The sequence below is a fragment of the Podarcis muralis genome, chromosome 15 (genome assembly GCF_964188315.1).
Source record: "Podarcis muralis chromosome 15, rPodMur119.hap1.1, whole genome shotgun sequence".
Classification (NCBI taxonomy): domain Eukaryota; kingdom Metazoa; phylum Chordata; class Lepidosauria; order Squamata; family Lacertidae; genus Podarcis; species Podarcis muralis.
In genome coordinates this window covers 30,153,175-30,171,530 of record NC_135669.1, presented here as the reverse complement: position 1 = coordinate 30,171,530, position 18,356 = coordinate 30,153,175, and the positions used below count along the sequence as shown (strand labels likewise).

The window sequence follows — 18,356 nt, the reverse complement described above, 5'->3', positions numbered from 1 at the left end:
AAGAGCATAGCCATCATGGCTCATAGCCATCAATAGCCGTACCTTCCATTAATTTGTCTAATCCTCTTTCAAAGCCCACCCCTGTTGCTGTCTCTTGTGGAAGTGAGTTCCACAGTTTATGTGAAGAATTCCTTTTATCTTTTCTGAATCTCCCAGCATCTGGATAGTGTAGTGGCTAGAGTGTCGGCTTAGCACCTGGGAGAGACCAGAATTCAAGTCCAAGTCAGATGGCTACCTCTGCAGAGCTCCTCCGGTCTACGAGGAGATACTTTTTCAACAAGTTGGGAAGCGGGAGGGCCTTGACTTTTTCGGCCAGGGTCTGAGATGCTGCCACAGGAAAACCCGACACATGTGCTTCAAGGTAGGAGGGGAGTGTTCCAGCTTCTTCAGGCTGGTGAAGAGGTCCGAGATCCTCTTCCTATGCAACCGGCAGTTGCTGAGGTTGATATCGAAGTTGCTGGGGAGCTTGATGATCTGGGAGCTTGAGGCCAAGAGTTCCAGCACCGTCTCGGCCTTCTGAAAGAGGTCAGCAGAGAAGGTGTCGTCCTCTAACCACCACAGGTAGGAACACAGCCACTCGAAGATACTGCTGAAGCCCGACCAGCAGGCAGGTCCATGGAGGGTGCAGTTGTAGCGTGCCTCAAACTCCAGGAGGGGAAAGCGGAGCTGGAAGTTTTTCAGGCGCACATGGTTGTGTTGAATGGTCACTTTAAAATGTGAAGGTTCATTATTGTTTCACAAGTTGTGTATGTCTTTAAGGGCCAGGGCAAATAACGAGACCCAGTCTTACAGCTGTGAAACATAGCAGGTGCTGCTGAGTTGTGTTAATCAAGCTGTGTCAGCAATTGGGTATAGTATATAAGGAGCAGCACCTAGCTCTCCCATTACCCTGGGGGATGGGTTGGTGGTTGGGTCTGGTTTGTTGTTGATGTATTTAGTGTATAAGGAGTTTTTGTTTTTGTTATTAAAACCTTGTTTAAGTTATTTTTGAGTCCCTTTTTAATGCATGGTCTCCCCAGCAAGCTCTCTGCAGCGCTACTAAACTGCAAATAGCCAACAGGTTGAGGGACTCGTAGGTTGGGCACTCACTAGGGTTGGCCCCGTGGGTCATCATCGGCAGCTGAGTGACCTGGAAGCAGAAAGGGTTGACGGTCTGAGCCTCCTCTTCGTCACCTCCCACTGTCTTCCAAAGGAGGGAGATGATGGAGGAGAAGATGGTGTCGCCATCTTTTGTTGTGGCCTTCACATTGGCTCCTGAAGGGCAGGGACAATAAAGAAATGGCCAGTTTACTGGTTTGGTTTTTTAAATGACCCTTGGCAACATCACCACTGTCATCATTTTCCTATTTTAATCAATTTTTACTAAAAGTATTTGACATAAAACACAATCAAAGCCCAAACTAAGGAAGAAAAAATGAGAAAAAACGAGAAAGAGAAAATAAATATATGGCCTGCTATCACAATTATATCTTAACCCTTATTTAAAGTAATACCAAAGAGGTTTAATAATGTGTTTAGAATAGTGTTGGAAGTATTTGAAGTTGAGAATATATTGCGGCAGTGCAGGATTATTCGTATTTCTTTCAGTTAACCTAAAATAAAGAATAATGTTCTTTTTTGCCTAAGTAATCCATTATCTATATAGACCATATATATATATCTCATAAAAATACATTAGGATTGGTCAGTGCTTGCCCTTTTATCATTCCAGTCCACCCAGGCAGGTCTTTTTAGGGAGAATGCCATGTGGTGGCAAAAGGGTGCCAGCCTTCCGGGCTCATATTCCTGCTCTGAGACCGCTGGTTGTTTTGCACTGGATTTGAAGGAAGCAGCAGGGCTCAGTAGGGCAGGCGGCCGGAGGAAGCTCACCTCCTTCCAACAAAAGGCAAATGCTTTCCGTATTGTGGATCTGAACCCCAACACTGCTGCCTAGAGCCTAACCAGAAAGGAAGCAGTTGAAAAAGGGGGGGGGGGTGTGTCACAAAAAATGTATATAAAAATACAGTCTCCATAAATAGTTATTCTAATCATTTCTGTAATTTTAAAATAAATGCAAGATGTGAAGCATTAACTGGGTCCCCCTCCAGCCTTCAAAGGTGATGTCTGCCCCACCATGCAGGAGAGATTCTGCGGCTCGGACCATCCCATACGCCGCCATCTTCAGCAATGAATAGTTCACACCCTCCTGGTAGTACACGAAACTGGTGTTCCTCTCCAGCAGCTCATGAAGGGCTGCAATCCGTCTGTCATCTTCTACCACGGCGCCGGCGCTTCACAAGAAAACAAGGCAAATAAAGCACCACCATGACCATAGGAGGAGGGCAAAGGTCTGTGGTGGTGGTGGTTTGGTAATGATAAAGAGCCAATCAGTAGGCAGCTCAGAGGGAAGAGCGGTGTGCCAATGAGAAGACATGTCCTTCTGGGGGCCACATGCCAGGGGCGGGCAAGGCCAGAGTGGGTAGGAGAAACTAATGTGATTGATTTATTTTTACATTAATAATACTTTTATTGTCAATGTACAACCTGTGTACAATGAAATTATCCGAGCCTCCCTCCCCACCACATAAACACTCAATCTCATAGCCCTCTGTGTGGTTGTCGCACAACACACCAACCCTGAAAGTCAGTTACACTAGATCATTTTCCGTTCAGCAGCCTAACAGCTCACGGATAGAATCTGTTTTTTAGCCTGTTTTTTACGACTGATTATACTTCTATAGGACGCGGGTGGCGCTGTGGGTAAAACCTCAGCGCCTAGGGCTTGCCGATCGCATGGTCGGCGGTTCGAATCCCTGTGGCGGGGTGAGCTCCCGTCTTTCGGTCCCAGCTCCTGCCCACCTAGCAGTTCGAAAGCACCCCTAAGTGCAAGTAGATAAATAGGGACCGCTTACTGGTGGGAAGGTAAACGGCGTTTCCGTGTGCTGCGCTGGTGCTGGCTCGCCAGAGCAGCTTCGTCACGCTGGCCACGTGACCACGCTGGCCCCCGGCCTCTTAAGTGAGATGGGCGCACAACCCTAGAGTCGGACATGACTGGCTCGTACGGGCAGGGGTACCTTTACCTTTACCTTATACTTCTATACCTCCTGCCCGAGGGTAGAAGATTAAAGAGGTGCTGGTCGGGGTGTGAATCGTCCCTGAGAATTTTTCTCGCTCTCCTAAGGCAACGATCCCTTGCGATGTCATCCAGCAGGCTCAGGGGACAGCCCTTGATATCATGTGCTGTGTTCACCACCATCTGTAAAGACTTTCTGTCCTTGGCTGTCAAGCCAACATATCATGCTGTGATACAATATGAGAGGACACTTTCTTTTGTGGACTGGTAGAAGGAGGTCATCAATTGTTGTTTAACATTGTTCTTTCGCAAGACCCTGAGGAAGTGGAGTCTCTGTTGGGCCTTCCTAACCACCTGAGTTATATTGTTTTTCCAAGTGAGGTCTTCGCTAAGGTAAACTCCCAGGAATTGGACCACCAGGTCCATCTAGCTCAGTACTGTATGCACTGATTGACAGGAGCAATGGCTCTGCAGGGTTTGAGGCAGGGGATATTATAAGCGCCAACTTGGAGATGCCATTAGGGGCCTTCTGCATGTACATAAGGTGTTCTACCCTTAACTATGGCCCTTTCCCTGAAAGTAGGATTCCTTTTGTGCATTTCAACGTACACCGCTTGATTGTAGAAAACCCTCAAAGATCCTAGTTCTCAAAGTTCTGAAGAATAGGATGAATTGAATAAGAATAAGAACCCTGCTCAGTATTGTTGACCTACACTGATGGGGAAGCAGCTTCCCAGTTACCTGTCCATCATTTCCAGCACCAGAGGATTCATACATTCCAAGATCTCATTGACCAACCCCTGGTACTCATAGATGCGGCTGAAGCCATGGAGAAAAGGCATTTTGCTCGACTCCCTGCGTCAATACATTCAGGAAATGGTCTAAAGCTTCTTCCTCAGCCTACAAAAAATAAATTCTTCATCACCATGACTGTCATTCACAACCATACGTATCCTACAGCGCTTGTTAACACATCCCTCCAAAACCCACAGTACAGGTTAACCATTTAGCAATGTTTCAACCAGTCTCTTGCTTCTGCTAATAATACTAATACTAATAATATCCTGCCTTTCCCCCAGATTGTGACTAAAGGTGACCTACACAAATTAAAACATAGATCAAATACAGAAAGCTAAAACGTGTTTTAAAATAGTAGTTTAATTAAAACTGTAATGGAACTTAAACAATTTGAGAATGAATCTATTTCCCGACAAAGTCACTGGGTTACTTTGGTGGTTGCTCACTGCCTCTCAGCATAACCTACCTCACAGGGTTGTTGTGTGGGGATTAATTGAGGCGGCGGGGAGAACTACATCCGTCACCTTGAGTTCCTCAAGAGAAAAAAGGTGGGATGTAAATACAGTAACGTAAATAAATGAAGCAGAAAACATTCTGCCGAACACAGCAAGTACTTTTGGCTCAGCCCTCATCCAGACATGCTGTCAACATGTGTCTCTGCAGATATACAAGGGGCGGGTGATTGTGTGCGCACGAGAGTCCCCTGTGCGTATCAAACAGGCCCAGTTTCTGAGGACGCCAGACAGGATATCCAGAGTGTCAGAAAGATAAACGCCAGAGCCACAAGGTGTTTTCCTCTTGCTGTCTCCTTGTGGGCAGCGCCTGGGCTCTGAGCAGCTACGCATGTGTATACATGGGGAAGGGGCTTGGGGGGGGGTTGTAGAAAAAGAGAGTTTGGAGGGGATACGCGGACTTAGAAGATGTGTGGTATGGATTTATGGGGTGTGTCTGGCAGCTGCCGGGAAGTGCCTGGCTCCAGAGCAACCGTCTTAAGCACCTTTGGCACAGCTCTGGGAATGCGCACGGCCACAGACACCACCACATGGCGTAAGCCCAAGGAGAAGGGGGCATGGAGAAGGACTGTGGGGTTTGCAGGTGGAAAAGGGCAGCCAGAATGGTCCAGGGCAACTGCCCTGTGAGGAAAGGTTGCAGCATTTAGGAGTCAAATATGACATGATAATAGAAGTTTTCCTCCTCTCATAACACTAGAATCCGTAGCCAGCCAATGAAGCTGAATGAGGCAGCAACCCTTCTGAATATCAGTTGCCGGAAGCCACAGGAGGGATAGTCTTGTGTTCGAATCCTGCTTGCAGATTTCCCACAGGCATCTGGTTGGCCACTGTGAGAACAGGATGCTGGACTAGGTGGGCCATGGGCATAATCCAGCAGACTCCTCTTATGATTGCCAAACTGTTCTCTCCAGATTGTCCCCATTTTTTGCTATTGAGGAATGTGTATAATAAAAAGAAGCCACAAGTTAGAGTTACTATCTGTGTTCTTTGGGGTTTAGCACCTTCCCTTGTAGACCAGCGTTCCTTGACCTGGTGCCCTTCAGACACTTAGTGGCATCATTTCCATCAGCCCCTGCCAGTTCCAACTTGAAATGTAGAATTGTGTCGTCGACATGTCCACCAGCTGACATTCTGATGTCCCTCTTCTAGGGAGCGTAAACTCTTGCACGCTCTGCTGCCCCTCAGCCACCCTGGGGAAAAACGGCTGTTGAGTTTGAGCTGGGATTTGCACTCGCCCTGCAGATTTGGGTCCCGAGCCTGTGTGTGAAACTTCACGCTGATCTCTTAAAGGGAGACGTTGCGTAAGGCATAAGCGATCAGAGAATGGCAAGCCGGGGAGCCAAACCAAAATATTTGTTTCCCTTGACGTGTTTACATTTTGCTGGGTCTCAAGGAAGGTGCCCCGCAGAGGATACTTAAAGTAAGGTGTGGTTGGGCATTTCTCCATGAAATGTTAAAATGGTGTTATATGCTGCCCCCCCCATCTCTGTTTAGCAGTAGCAAAATTCCAGGGGGGAAATCAAGGCACAGCAGAGGCTGCAGGGTCTTCGAAATGCGGTTTATTCGTATGTACTTACACCTGAATACATTACACCTGCTGCATTTTGAGTTGAGCAGGACTTAATCCCAGGTCAGATTATGTTTAGGGGTGCTTACCCTCTGTATAAGGTTACTCAGAAGTAAGCCCCATCAGTTACTCCCACTTTACTCTCTGTTGTCTTTACTAGTCTTTACTAGTTCTGTTCTCTCTTTATTCTGAAGAATAATGGAACTCACAGGTAGAGAATATTTTAAAAAACGAATCTTTACTATTTGCAAAGGGAATCTTTGCATGAATTCATACTTGACTATTCTTTTCGAGCTGCACTGTATCTTTGTACTTTTGTCCCTCCAGGCTGATTTAAATTTCTGATTCTTTGTTTTCTTTCTCTTTGTTATGTTTGCACTTTTTTGGGGGGGGTTAATAGATCTATTACTACTACTACTACTACTATTATTATTATTATTATTATTATTATTATTATTACTACTACTACTACTACTATTCCAACATTTTTACTTTCCTATCGTGTCATCTAGTTCAGACCTATTTATTCCCAGGGGCACTTGGAGGAGAAACTCTAGCCTGTATCATTTCTGTTGTATGGCTTGATTTTGAAAAGTATCTGGTTTTAATGGCTGGATTTTCGCTGTCAGAAATAGCTTGGGGACCCTGGGCAGAAAGCGGTCTAAAAATCTTAACAAATAAATTAAACCCCTTTCCTTTACGGATCGTCCCCGGCTCACCCCCTGGTTCATCTCCATAGCTGGGCTGATCTATCATCTCTGATGATGCAAGTCCAGTGTTGACTGCCAGGCCCTCTGTTTTGACATTCCTTCTGCGCCCCCCTCCAGGGTAACTAGGGTGATTTCAGACAATCCCGAGCAGCCGCTTCTCTTGAATGGATCCCAAAATGTATCCGACCGCTGCGTTTTCTGAAAAGGCTCGGAATTGCAAGGAACATTCTGTTCTTGGTGGTGTTTAATCAAAAGATGCACAGATCCTTCTCCTCGCGCTCTTGGCTCCGGGAGAACCATCTACTCGGTTACAGACTGTTAGTTTTAATTTAATTTGCTCAACCTTAAGAGGCTGGCCCATCTCTGAGGCACGGGCGGATGGCAAGCAAGTTAGCGGCACGCACCGCAGAGACAGCGTTAAGGCGAAATGGCAACGTCTGACATTGAGATCCTCAGACCTTTTGCTGGTTTAATCTCAACCCCATAAAGCCCTCTTGGATTCAGTGACTTAAAGCCATAGCTGAAATGTGAGAAAAGGCAGTGTGGTGCAGTGGTTAGAGTGTCGAGCTAGGACCTGGGAGGGACTGGGGTTTGAATCTCCACTTGGCCATGATGCTCACTGGGTGACTTTGGGGGACAGTCACGGCCTCTCAGCTGAACCTCACTCCCTTGAGTTCTTCGAGCATTTTAGTGTAAATTTCTCCTAATAAACTCACTGCAGCGGGGCAGACTAGATGGCGCTGGTGTCCCTTTCAGTTCTACAGTTCTATGATTCTACATTTGTGTATACAGCTTTACCTAATGCACACATTTTTTGCAAAGCAACTTTCCTATAACACATTTTTTTTATCTGTTAGTTTCACTAAGAGATGCAATTTTTTTGCACATTTCACCTCAGTGCAATGAGTTGTACAAATTTCTTTCATGGAGAACGGCATTGCAAAATTCGAAGCAATGCAAATTTCAAAGGAGGGATGCATTTTGGTTTGTGGAATGCTTTGGAAACTCAAATCAGGTAGTTTTGCATTTGTATGTGAACTGAATCAGATTTCTCCCCCAGCCCTCTCCCTAAGAAGGGGGGAGCTTTCTACAACCAGGAAATGAAGTGTGTGGTGGCAGTGTGGTGCAGTGGTTAAAGAGTCCAGGGTTTGAATTTCCACTCGGCCATGAAGCTCACTGGGCGTGACTTGGGGGGTGGGGTGGCAGTCACTGCCTCTCAGCCTAACCTACCTCACAGGGCTGTTGTGGGAATTAAACGAGGAGGGGGAGACCCACAAACGCCACTTGGAGCTCATATGAAGACAATAAATAAACAAGAATAAACATAAATAATCATCTGCAGATGGAGCTCCTGTAGCGCAGGAGCGAGGGCTGGTGAAAACACTGGCAATTCTGCCTTGGACGTGTTGGCTGTGGATCAGATTGCTGCATGCAAAATAGTGGAGAAGCGACTCTTGGCACAGGGCAAAGCGACAGTCACCACTGGTGGTGACTCTGTGTGTGTGTGTGTGTGTGTGTGTGTGTGTGTGTGTGCGCACAGGATGGGTCCTGATGGGAATGCTGGCAGTTCCAAATGCCTGAAGTGCGAGTCACATTTTTCTGCCAGGACATACAGCACTCTCTCTCTCTCTCTTTTGGCAGAGGTGTGTTCAAGGAGCGCTGAACGTGGCAATTCAGATTTGGCCAAGGGAGAGAGGCAGGCAGGCAGGCAGGCAGGCAGGATTTGGACTCCATGAGGTTTGTTTTTTGACGGGGATCAATTGCATCTCTGCCCCCTTAATCCCCAGTGAGCCTAGGTGCTTGCAAATACAGCAGGTCAACCAGTGCCAGGCTGTCAGTTCCAGGTCCTCTCAGCTTCTCGTTTCCCCAACCGCAGGTCCAGATCTCCACTTTATCGCTTGCCACTTGTCACCCTGGGACACCGATTTGATGAATAAATCAACACAGTCTTTGAGGAGAATTGCACCCATTTCCGTGTGTGGCTCTTCTAACGGGTGCCCTTTCCCTCGAGCCTTTTCTCCTGATGTGATGCTGATTTGGACATCCTTTCCACTGATTTTGGGTATAGGGCGATATAGATAAATAATAAATAAATAAATTTAGGTGCATTCCCCTCACTTACCTTATTTTTCGCCCTATAGGGCTCACCAGCCCATAGGGCGCACCTAGTTTTCAGGGGGGGAAATCAAGGAAAAAATATGATTCCCCCCCCCCCCGCAGCTCTGTGCGCTACTCCAAGACCTTCTCCCTGCTTTTGCGGGAGATGGCGGAATTCCCCCACCTCCCGCAAAAGCCCACAGGAGCTTTTCGACCAGGAGGGAGAAAGGACTGAAACGGCCAGTCAGCAACGCACGCAGGCTTCGGAGGCTTCGCGTTGCTATCGCTGAAGCCAAGGAGCCTGCATTCGCCCCATAGGACGCACACAAATTTCCCCTTCATTTTTGGAGGGGAAAAAGTACGTCCTATAGGGTGAAAAATATGGTATATATCCTATTTTGGTGTGCGTGGAGGACTACTGCGTCACAAAATTTGGGGACATGTGGGCTTTGGCTCCTTTCTTGGTTTGGGAAGTGCAACAGAGAGAGGCAGGACAGATTTGTCCCCCATTCCAAGTAGATGCCCATCACCACCCGCTGGTGCTTTTTCCACCCAGGTTATGTGAAGGTCTGTATCCTCCCATATAAACCTGCCTGGGTTCTCTGAGATCTTTGGGAATGGCCCTTCTCTCAATCCCACCCCCCTCACAGGCATGCTTGGTGCAGAGCAGAGCCTTCTCGGTGGCTGCTCCCAGACTTTGCAACTCCCTCCCTAGAGATGCCCTCCTTCCTTCCATCAGCTGATCCCCCCCCCAACAGGTGTTTGGGAACTGTTTTTTTTTTTAAAAATGAAATGAAATGAAAGGAGTTTTAATAGTGCTACACTGTTTTTATTACCTGTATTTTAATAGATCTGTTTTCCCCGCTTTAATTCTATTAGAGTTTAATTACTTATCAGCTATTATTACTTTAAATATGTTTTTAGCTTTCTGCATTTTAGCTGTGTTGTTTTAATTTGTGTAAGTCGCCTTGAGTCCCGGTCAGGGAAAAAGACAAGATATAAATGATAATGGTGATTTTGGGCACCATGATCTTGTGCGACATTGTGCTGCGATTTCCCCCTGGAAAATGTGCTTTTTTGGGGGGCTGCGATCTTAACGCAGCACTACAAAACACCTGTTTTCGGGTGCCATGCCTGAAGGGAAATAAATTCCCAGTGGAAAATTGCAGTGCGGAACTGCACAAACTGACGATTACCAAAATGGCCGCTGTTCTCTTGTGAGAAAAATGGGAAAATGGAGTCCAGGAAGTTGGTGTTTCGAATTTTGCTGTCGTGGTGTTGGAGGGTATGCAGTGCTACTCAAGATGGCCTGATAAGACAGCATCCTACGTCCCTATTGAGTTCAGCTCTTTATTCAGAACGAGGAACAAATGTTTACTTAATATGTTATGTACTGAAGTTCTCACCCTGGGCCAGCAGGGGGATACTGTAGATAGTTTTCACTCAGGTCCACATATGCAAATAAGGGATTGAAAGTGACGTTCAGCGATTGGATAGTTACAGAACGTGTTACAGTTGCGTTGTAGTGGAGGTCTATATAAGCAGGCTGGCTGAACCCTTCGGTTCTGTTCTGGCCTGTGAATAAACCAGAGCTGTTTGAAGAATCGCTGTGTTGTCTGATATGTTCACCCACAACTTAACATAATATTTAAGGGGAGGGCAAAAAGGCTCTGGAGTAGAGCACTTGCTTTGCACACACAAGGGCCTGGCCTCTCCACATAGGGCTGGAAACAACAGCATGCCTGAAACTCTGGAGAGCTGCTGCCAGCCCGTGCAGACAACACTGGACTAGATGGATGATGGTTCTGACTCCGGCAGCTTCATGCACATCAACGATGCTCTGAGGATCAAAACAAAAACGTTATTAATAATAGCTCCCCCCCCCAACCAAAAAAGAGAGACACTGTTTTGCAGAGCCGCTTTTCCTGGCAACTGCCCTCCGTCTCTTGAGCTGGGGGTCCAAGACGGGCCCTGGGGAGGCCTGGGATGCAGCCAGCCCCCTTTGGCAGGCCTCCCCTCGCGAGAACAATGGCTGACATCATGTTTTGTTTAAGCGAAAAAGCCGCCTCACAGTGTCGGAGGGAAGAGCGTTTGTTTTCCTTTCCCATTTTCTCCCTTCCTCCCTCCCTTCTTCTCCCAGGCTGGCTGGGGCCCACATACCAGGCAAGTGAGTGCTCTTTGCTTACGGGCCCCAGCGCCACCATTACAGAGCCTGGTCCCTCCTCCTCTCCTGCGCCAACCCTGCAAAGCTGGCTGCTTCCTGTCTGGCCAATGGGAGGCTTGGAGAAAAATCTGCTCCAAGGTGACCTGACGAAAAGCTGCATTCTAGGAGCTGTAGAAATTCAGGCAAGTATTTGCATAAGCATTGCAGGGTTCTGTTGGCCACAGGGAGGGGGCAGAGATGCTCACTTGAAATCTTATTTCCCCCCTCGCACCTCCCGTTTGGCTTTGGAGATCTGGCACGTATCGTTCACACACACTATCAAGCTTTATTTCTCCTTGAGAACATAAGAAGAGGCCTCGGACCATAGAGGCAGAGCATAACTACTATGGCTACTAGTTATTGATGGCCTTACCTTCTGTTATTTGTTTAATCCACTTTCAAGTCGGTGGCCATCCCTGGCTCCTGTGGCAGGGAGTTCCATAGTTTTAACTGCGTGTCACATGACAAAGGACTTTCTTTTATCTGTCCCAGATCTTCCAGCAGTTGGTTTCACTGGATGTCCACGAGTTCCCGTGTTATGATCAGAGGGAGGAAAACTTCTCTGTCCACTCTCTCTATGCCATGCATAGTTTGATAAACTTCTAAAACGTCACCTGTTCCAGTAGTACCTCGGGTTAAGTACTTAATTCGTTCCGGAGGTCCGTTCTTAACCTGAAAGTGTTCTTAACCTGAAGCACCACTTTAGCTAATGGGGCCTCCTGCTGCCACCACGCCACTGGAGCACAATTTCTGTTCTCATCCTGAAGCAAAGTTCTTAGCCTGAAGCACTATTTCTGGGTTAGCGGAGTCTGTAACCTGAAGCGTATGTAACCTGAAGCGTATGTAACCTGAGGTACCACTGTACTGGCTTTTTCTCCAAATTAAAAAGCCCCAAACGCTTTAACTTTTGTTCCTGGGGGAGTTGCTCCATCCCCTCTTGTCATTTTGGTTTCCTTTTTCTAAACCTTTGTCAAGCTCTACGATGTCCTTTTTGAGGGGAGACGACCATAATACAGTGGTACATCGGAAGTCAGACGGAATCCGTTCCAGACGTACATTCAACTTCCAAAGTGTTTGGGAACAAAGGCGTGGCTTCTGATTGGCTGCAGGGAGCTCCTGCAGTCAGTTGGAAGCCATGACGGACGTTCGGGTTCCAAAGAACGTTTGCAAACCAGAACAATCACTTTCGGGTTTGCGGCGTTCGGGAGGCAAAACGTTCCGAGTCGCAAGGCGTTCGTCAACCAAGGTATGACTGTATTAGGAGGCTCCTTCAAGATAACAAACTCTGCACCCATCCAGGACCCCTATTCCCCCCCCACACAATAAAATCTAATTTTTTTCAGGGCATCTTCAAACACTAGGGACGCGCCAAGCCCAGTCCATGACCTTTCATGACAAGTGGGAGAACTTGGCTTTGAGCATTTAAAAAATTCTTTCTCTTTATTACATCCAATAAAGTAAATAAAGAAATCTATGGACAAATACAGTATTCCAACACATTGAAGGCAGCATGAGATGAAACACTATTTTTAGACTCATTCCAAAACACTATAATCTATATAAAAAACATTTTTCCATGGACCTCTTAGGTTGGTTTAGATGTATTCCTTTGTAATAATTTATTAAGTAAGAGGTGACATGATAGAAGTTAATAAAATGATAGCCTGGCATGGAGAAGATGGATAGGGGAGAGCTTCCCTTCCTCTTTCATAACACTTGAACTCGTAGACATCCAAGGAAGCTGAACGTTGGAAGATTCAGGACAGATAAAAGAGAGTTCTTTTTTCACGCAGCACATTGTTAACCTGTGGAACTCCCTCCCACAAGAGGCAGGGATGGCAACCAACTTGGATGGCTTTAAAAGAGGATTAGACAAATTAATGGCTAGCCATGTGTGCTATGCTTTGGCTCCACAGTCAGAGGCCGCAATGCTTCTGAATGCCAGTTCCTGGAAACCACAGGAGGGGAGAGGGCTCTTGTGTTCGAATCCTGCTTGTGAGCTTCCCATTAAGGGCATCTGGTTGGCCGCTGTGAGAACAGGATGCTGGACTAAATGGGTCATTGGCCTGATCCAGCAGGCTTGCCTTACAGTCTAAATGTCTTACAGTCTTCATATAAGCCAGATCTTCTCTAACCATTCACATACAGTATGAGATATACTATTTCTTGGTCATTTTCCAGGATAATATCCTTCAGGGAGCCCAATAGCAGTACAGTGTTTTACTTTCTATGGGTATCTGCAGGGGGCTGTACTAGTCTACGACCCCCCCCCCCCATGTCCCTTCCAACTCTACCGTTCTATGATATCCTAAGATGTCCGATATATTAGCCTGCACATATTTCCAAAACGTTTGAGAGCAGTTCCAAAAGGGGTGTATGTGGTCTACTTTACTTGATCTGCATCTCCAGAATTTGTCTGATTCCAACTTAACTTACAGTGGTACCTCAGGTTAAGTACTTAATTCGTTCTGGAGGTCCGTACTTAACCTGAAACTGTTCTTAACCTGAAGCACCACTTTAGCTAATGGGGCCTCCCGCTGCTGCCACACCACCGGAGCCCGATTTCTGTTCTCATCCTGAAGCAAAGTTCTTAACCTGAAGCACTATTTCTGGGTTAGCGGAGTCTGTAACCTGAAGCGTATGTAACCTGAGATACCACTGTATTAAGTTTAAATTTTGGAGTGTTCAAATACATTTGACAAAAGGTCTGGAAATATTTCTCCTGATTCAGGCCTGCTGAAGTTATCTTAGATGTTATACTTTGCATTTGTTTTATTCTTTTCCTTGCCAGAAATAATGTGAAGAAGCCGCAGGATTTCCATCTCAGCAGCGGCAGCAAATGTAAAATGACGGTCCCACGCTGGGTTTCTGATAGGACTGGGAGAGTTTGAATGCCTCCTGCATCGAAACTAGGTCAGTTCTTGAGATTTCTCCACATATCTGTCTCAAACCAAAATCCCCCGTCATGTTCTTCCCCACGATGGGAGGCGTAGAATCATACAATTGTGGAGCCGTCTAGTGCAACTTCCTGAAACGCAGGAATCGCAGCTACAAATCCATTCTATTCAGTGGCACAGAGCCCACGCATAGAACTGAAATGAAAGATAGCAACCCTCAAATGACCCAAAAGGAAATTCTGACCAAACATTAGGAAGAACTTTTAGAGGTTAAGAGCTGCTCAACAGTAGAATGGACAATTTCAGAATGTGAACAACCTCTCTTTCCTTGGAAGTTTTGAAGCAGAGGTTGGATGGCCACCTGTCAAGGATTCTGTTATGTACTGAGTTGAATAGGATCCAAAATGCAGCAGTCTGATTGGTCCTAGAACAATAGGAATCAGATATACAGTACTCAGAGTCGAGAGTGGATTTCATGCTCTTTATTCAGCTCATAGTGGTGAGGAGGAATGGAAGTTCCGCCAGAATGTCTGCTTTATATACATTATTTACACAATGGGCCCCATGTGATTGGCTAATTCTGGGATTCTCCTGTAAGGCAATCAGGTTGTGGATTCACTTCCACCTGGAGCTGGATTGGGTGGCTCCTGTGGACCAATCAGACTGCTGCATTCTGGATCCTATTGTTCTAGAACCAATCAGACTGCTGCATTCTGGATCCTATTGTTCTAGAACCAATCAGACTGCTGCATTCTGAATCCTATTGTTCTAGGACCAATCCGACTGCTGCATTTTGGATCCTATGTAACTCAGTACATAACAGATTCTTGAGCTGTGATTCCTGTATTGCAGAGGGTTTGGCTAGATGAGCTTTGGGGTTCCCTTCCAACCCTACAGCTTTAGGATTATATAAGCCAGCAGAGGCCGTTGTCCTCTGTGCACCCCTGGGCAACAGAGCCCAGCTTCGTGATCCAACAGCCGTGTCCTCGTGATGAGAAATCAAATGTGGAATTCATCAATTCGATCTTGCTGACAATTGGTCATAAATATCTCGAGTGCGAGAGACGGTGCCATCGGAGCCCTTTCCCAAAAAGCTGAGCAGTCAGCGGCGTCCATTGCGTTTGATTTGAATTGTTCAGGAAGGTTTGGTGGGGTGGAAGGAGGGAGGGAGTCAGGGCAGCCTAATCATTCCCATCTGCCTCTCTTGAGCTGAGTGGCTCCATTTCCCAAAAAACATCCAAATTCCTTCCTTGATTTCCCCAAACACCCATTCCGTCTGCCCTCCCCACCCCCACCCCGTCTCCCTTTCCAGCCAGTGTGCAATTGTGGGATGGGCTGAGCTGTGGTCATAACTGTAGTAAACATTCCGCCCCACCCTGGAATTCTGCACCCTGTATAAATTATGTAAATTGGGAATATTTGCATAAATTGTTTTAGTTGGCACCACTGATGGGGCATTCCTACCTGAAGATGCCAGATATTGAATCCAGGGCACGCTGAGCAGATGTTCTGCCAGTGAACTACATGGGCTTTTCAACTTTGTCCCAGGGTATCTTGGAGATTGCTTGAACTCATATCCCAGTTCACTCACTGACAACAAGATGAAACTGTGTCTGTGGCCCAGTCCTGTGGAACTCCCTGCCACTAGCGATTCAGCAGGTAAATGCCTAGAAACCATTTTTTGTCTGTGCTGGCAGTTAAGAATACATCTTTCCACACAGTGATTAATTGAGATCTGTTTTTATCTGTTTAATGGTCTTTATTATATTCTTTTATGTTTTTGTTGCTGTAAACCGCTTTGATACATCTTATATGACACAGCAGTACAGTGGTACCTCGGGTTAAGTACTTAATTCGTTCCGGAGGTCCGTTCTTAACCTGAAACTGTTCTTAACCTGAAGCACCACTTTAGCTAATGGGGCCTCCCACTGTTGCCGCACCGCCGGAGCACAATTTCTGTTCTCATCCTGAAGCAAAGTTCTTAACTCGAGGTACTATTTCTGGGTTAGCGGAGTCTGTAACCTGAAGCGTATGTAGCCTGAGGTACCACTGTATACAAATACAGTTATACCTCAGGTTGAAGTAGCTTCAGGTTGAATATTTTCGGGTTGCGCTCCGCGGCGATCCGGAAGTAACGGAGCACGTTACTTCTGGGTTTTGCCACAGATAGTCAAAATAACATCACGTGCATGCGCGGAAGCGGCGAATCGCGACCTGTGCACGTGCAGGCGTGGGTTGCATTCGCTTCAGGATGCGAACGGGGCTCCGGAACGGATCCCGTTTACATCCAGAGGTACCACTGTATTCTTATAAATAAGTCAACATTGTCCGATCCACCCACCCCTCGTTGCCACGGAGGCGTCTCTCCTCTTCTTATTTTCTCGACAGTCCTGTATGTGTCTCAGCTCTTTCCTGGAGGCCAGGGACCACAGCTGATGGCAGGGCATCCCATAATAATGCAGCATGCAGAATATTTTCTTCGCTTCTGCCCTGACTCTGTTGCTCACTTGCTCCTCTCTGGGGCTGTTTAGCCAAAGCCAAGATTCCTTCCTCCGTATTTCTTTGCTCCTGCCTGAAATGCAGAACCTTTGCTCATTAAAAATGTTCAGGGCTACCCAGGGAAATCCTGCTAATTTTATGGGGATTCTTTTCCCCCCTTTCCCTCAAAACCCCTTACAGATGTACTCTGGCCAATCCACATTTGCCACAGGTTTTTCCCTTTTATTGTTGTTTTAGGCCAAATTAAGTGAGGACTCGCTTTGGGAAATGCGGTCTGTAAGGTTCAGAATCCCAGTATAATCTTAGAACCCAAATTCTAAGCAAAATCTCAATGACACATGCTTTTTTATATATAAAAAAGTTCAGAAGCCTTGAACTCTTGTTCAGGCAAGAAAGAAGGTGGCCCTGCAGATCTCTTTATCTGGCCCTTGAGAGCCTCCCCAGACCCCACACCCTTCACCAATCCCTGATCTACACCTTTCTTGATTTTTGACTGGCTGGCGTCAGTCCTTGAGTTGCGATCCTGCCTCTTCCTTGCCTGGATGGAGAGAGAGAGAGAGATTAGAAATATTAAGCAGCAAATAAATAAACGTGTCTCTGTGTTTATAAATAAATCTGCATGGACGAAATGTAGCCTGCCGTACGAAAGGCAAGCATCACATCCATTGTTCTGCCTGGCTCTGGCCGCTGTTGCAATGTGGCCCCAGAAAGCTTGCCAGTGATGGAATGCAGTCCTCTGATTAAAAAACAAACAAACCCCACTCTGTAGTAAAGTATTAGCTAGGCCAATTTAATCCCTTTACGCCTTGTTTTATTTGAAGCCCCTCAATCGTATCATGACCCATCACTTGTAATTTTGAATTCGGATTCTTTTTCCTTTCTTTTTGTGTGTGCAGATAAGCAGAAACCATAATGGTTCACTGGGAAACTGTTGCCCTTAAGAAGCAATTCTATCTAGCATGGGGATTCTGAAAGATTTGGCTCCATTTCCCCTCTGCAGATTTTCACCCAGAAATGAGACACCGTCAAGGAGATGAAGTGACTCCCCTGTGAAGAAGGGTTGCAGCATTTGGGACTTTTCAGAAAAAAAGGCGAATAAGAGGTGACTTCACGGAAGCTTAATAATAATAATAAATTTTTTTTATTTATATCCCGCCCTCCCCAGCCGAAGCCGGGCTCAGAGCGGCTAACAACAGTAAAATATACAACATTCTAAAATTATTTCATTATAAAATCAGTTCAAATCACATTAAAATTATGCCTGGCGTGGAGGAAGTGATAGAGAAAAGCTTTCCTCCCTCCTACCCTTAGAACTGGTGGGATGTTGGACGATTCAGGACAGAAGAAAGGACTTCTTCATGCAGCAGATTGTTAAACTGTGGAACTCCCTCCCACCGGAGGCAGTAATGGCCACCAACTTTGATGGCTCTAAAAGAGGATTTGACAAATTCATGGAGGAGGAGAAAAGGGCTACTGATGGCTCCTAGCCAGGATGGTTCTCTCCACGGTCCAAGGAAGCAATGCTTAGAGAATATTTATGTGTGGGGGGAGAGAAGGGAAAGGGACAGACCAGCAAAACCCCCTCTGCACAGAGATGTTAGTTGCTCAGCCCTCCTGGACAATGGCCATCTCCACCTCTGCACAATGTCAGGCCGCGCCGCGATATTAAATTTTACCTTTTGCGAAAAACCTTGCAGCTTTTAATTGCGCACTCAGGCCCTGGGATTTCAGAAACTCCCTGCTCTGGTGGAGAAAAGATCATCTGGATCTTTGAAAGCTTCGGGGGGTGGGGAGAGACGTCACCTTAGTTACATTTTAAGCCCACTTTGCCCTTTGCAGATCTCGGGGTGATGTCTGTGGAATGCCCCCCCCCCCACTGTCCTCAGTGACAAAGCTGCGAGGTAGGCTGGGCCGAGCCATAGGTCACCGGAGTGAGCGTCGCGACTCAAATCCGCACCTTCTCTCCCCCCCCCACATCGGTGTAACACACCGACTGTGTCCCAACGCAGAAGGGAGGCCTG

General features: G+C 46.6%; 1 long non-coding RNA gene and 1 pseudogene across 1 annotated transcript; both read right to left on the bottom strand.

Moving 5' to 3' along the window:
- Positions 1 to 223: 223 nt before the first annotated feature.
- LOC114585843 (ankyrin repeat and SOCS box protein 6-like) lies at positions 224 to 3,894 on the bottom strand (annotated as a pseudogene).
- An 11,712-nt stretch (positions 3,895 to 15,606) lies between these two features.
- Positions 15,607 to 18,116, bottom strand: LOC114585745 (uncharacterized). Its single transcript, XR_003703971.2, has 3 exons — positions 18,012 to 18,116; positions 16,813 to 16,873; positions 15,607 to 16,408 (listed from the first exon to the last, which is right to left on the bottom strand). It is a non-coding gene; the product is annotated as an uncharacterized LOC114585745 (long non-coding RNA).
- Positions 18,117 to 18,356: the final 240 nt, after the last annotated feature.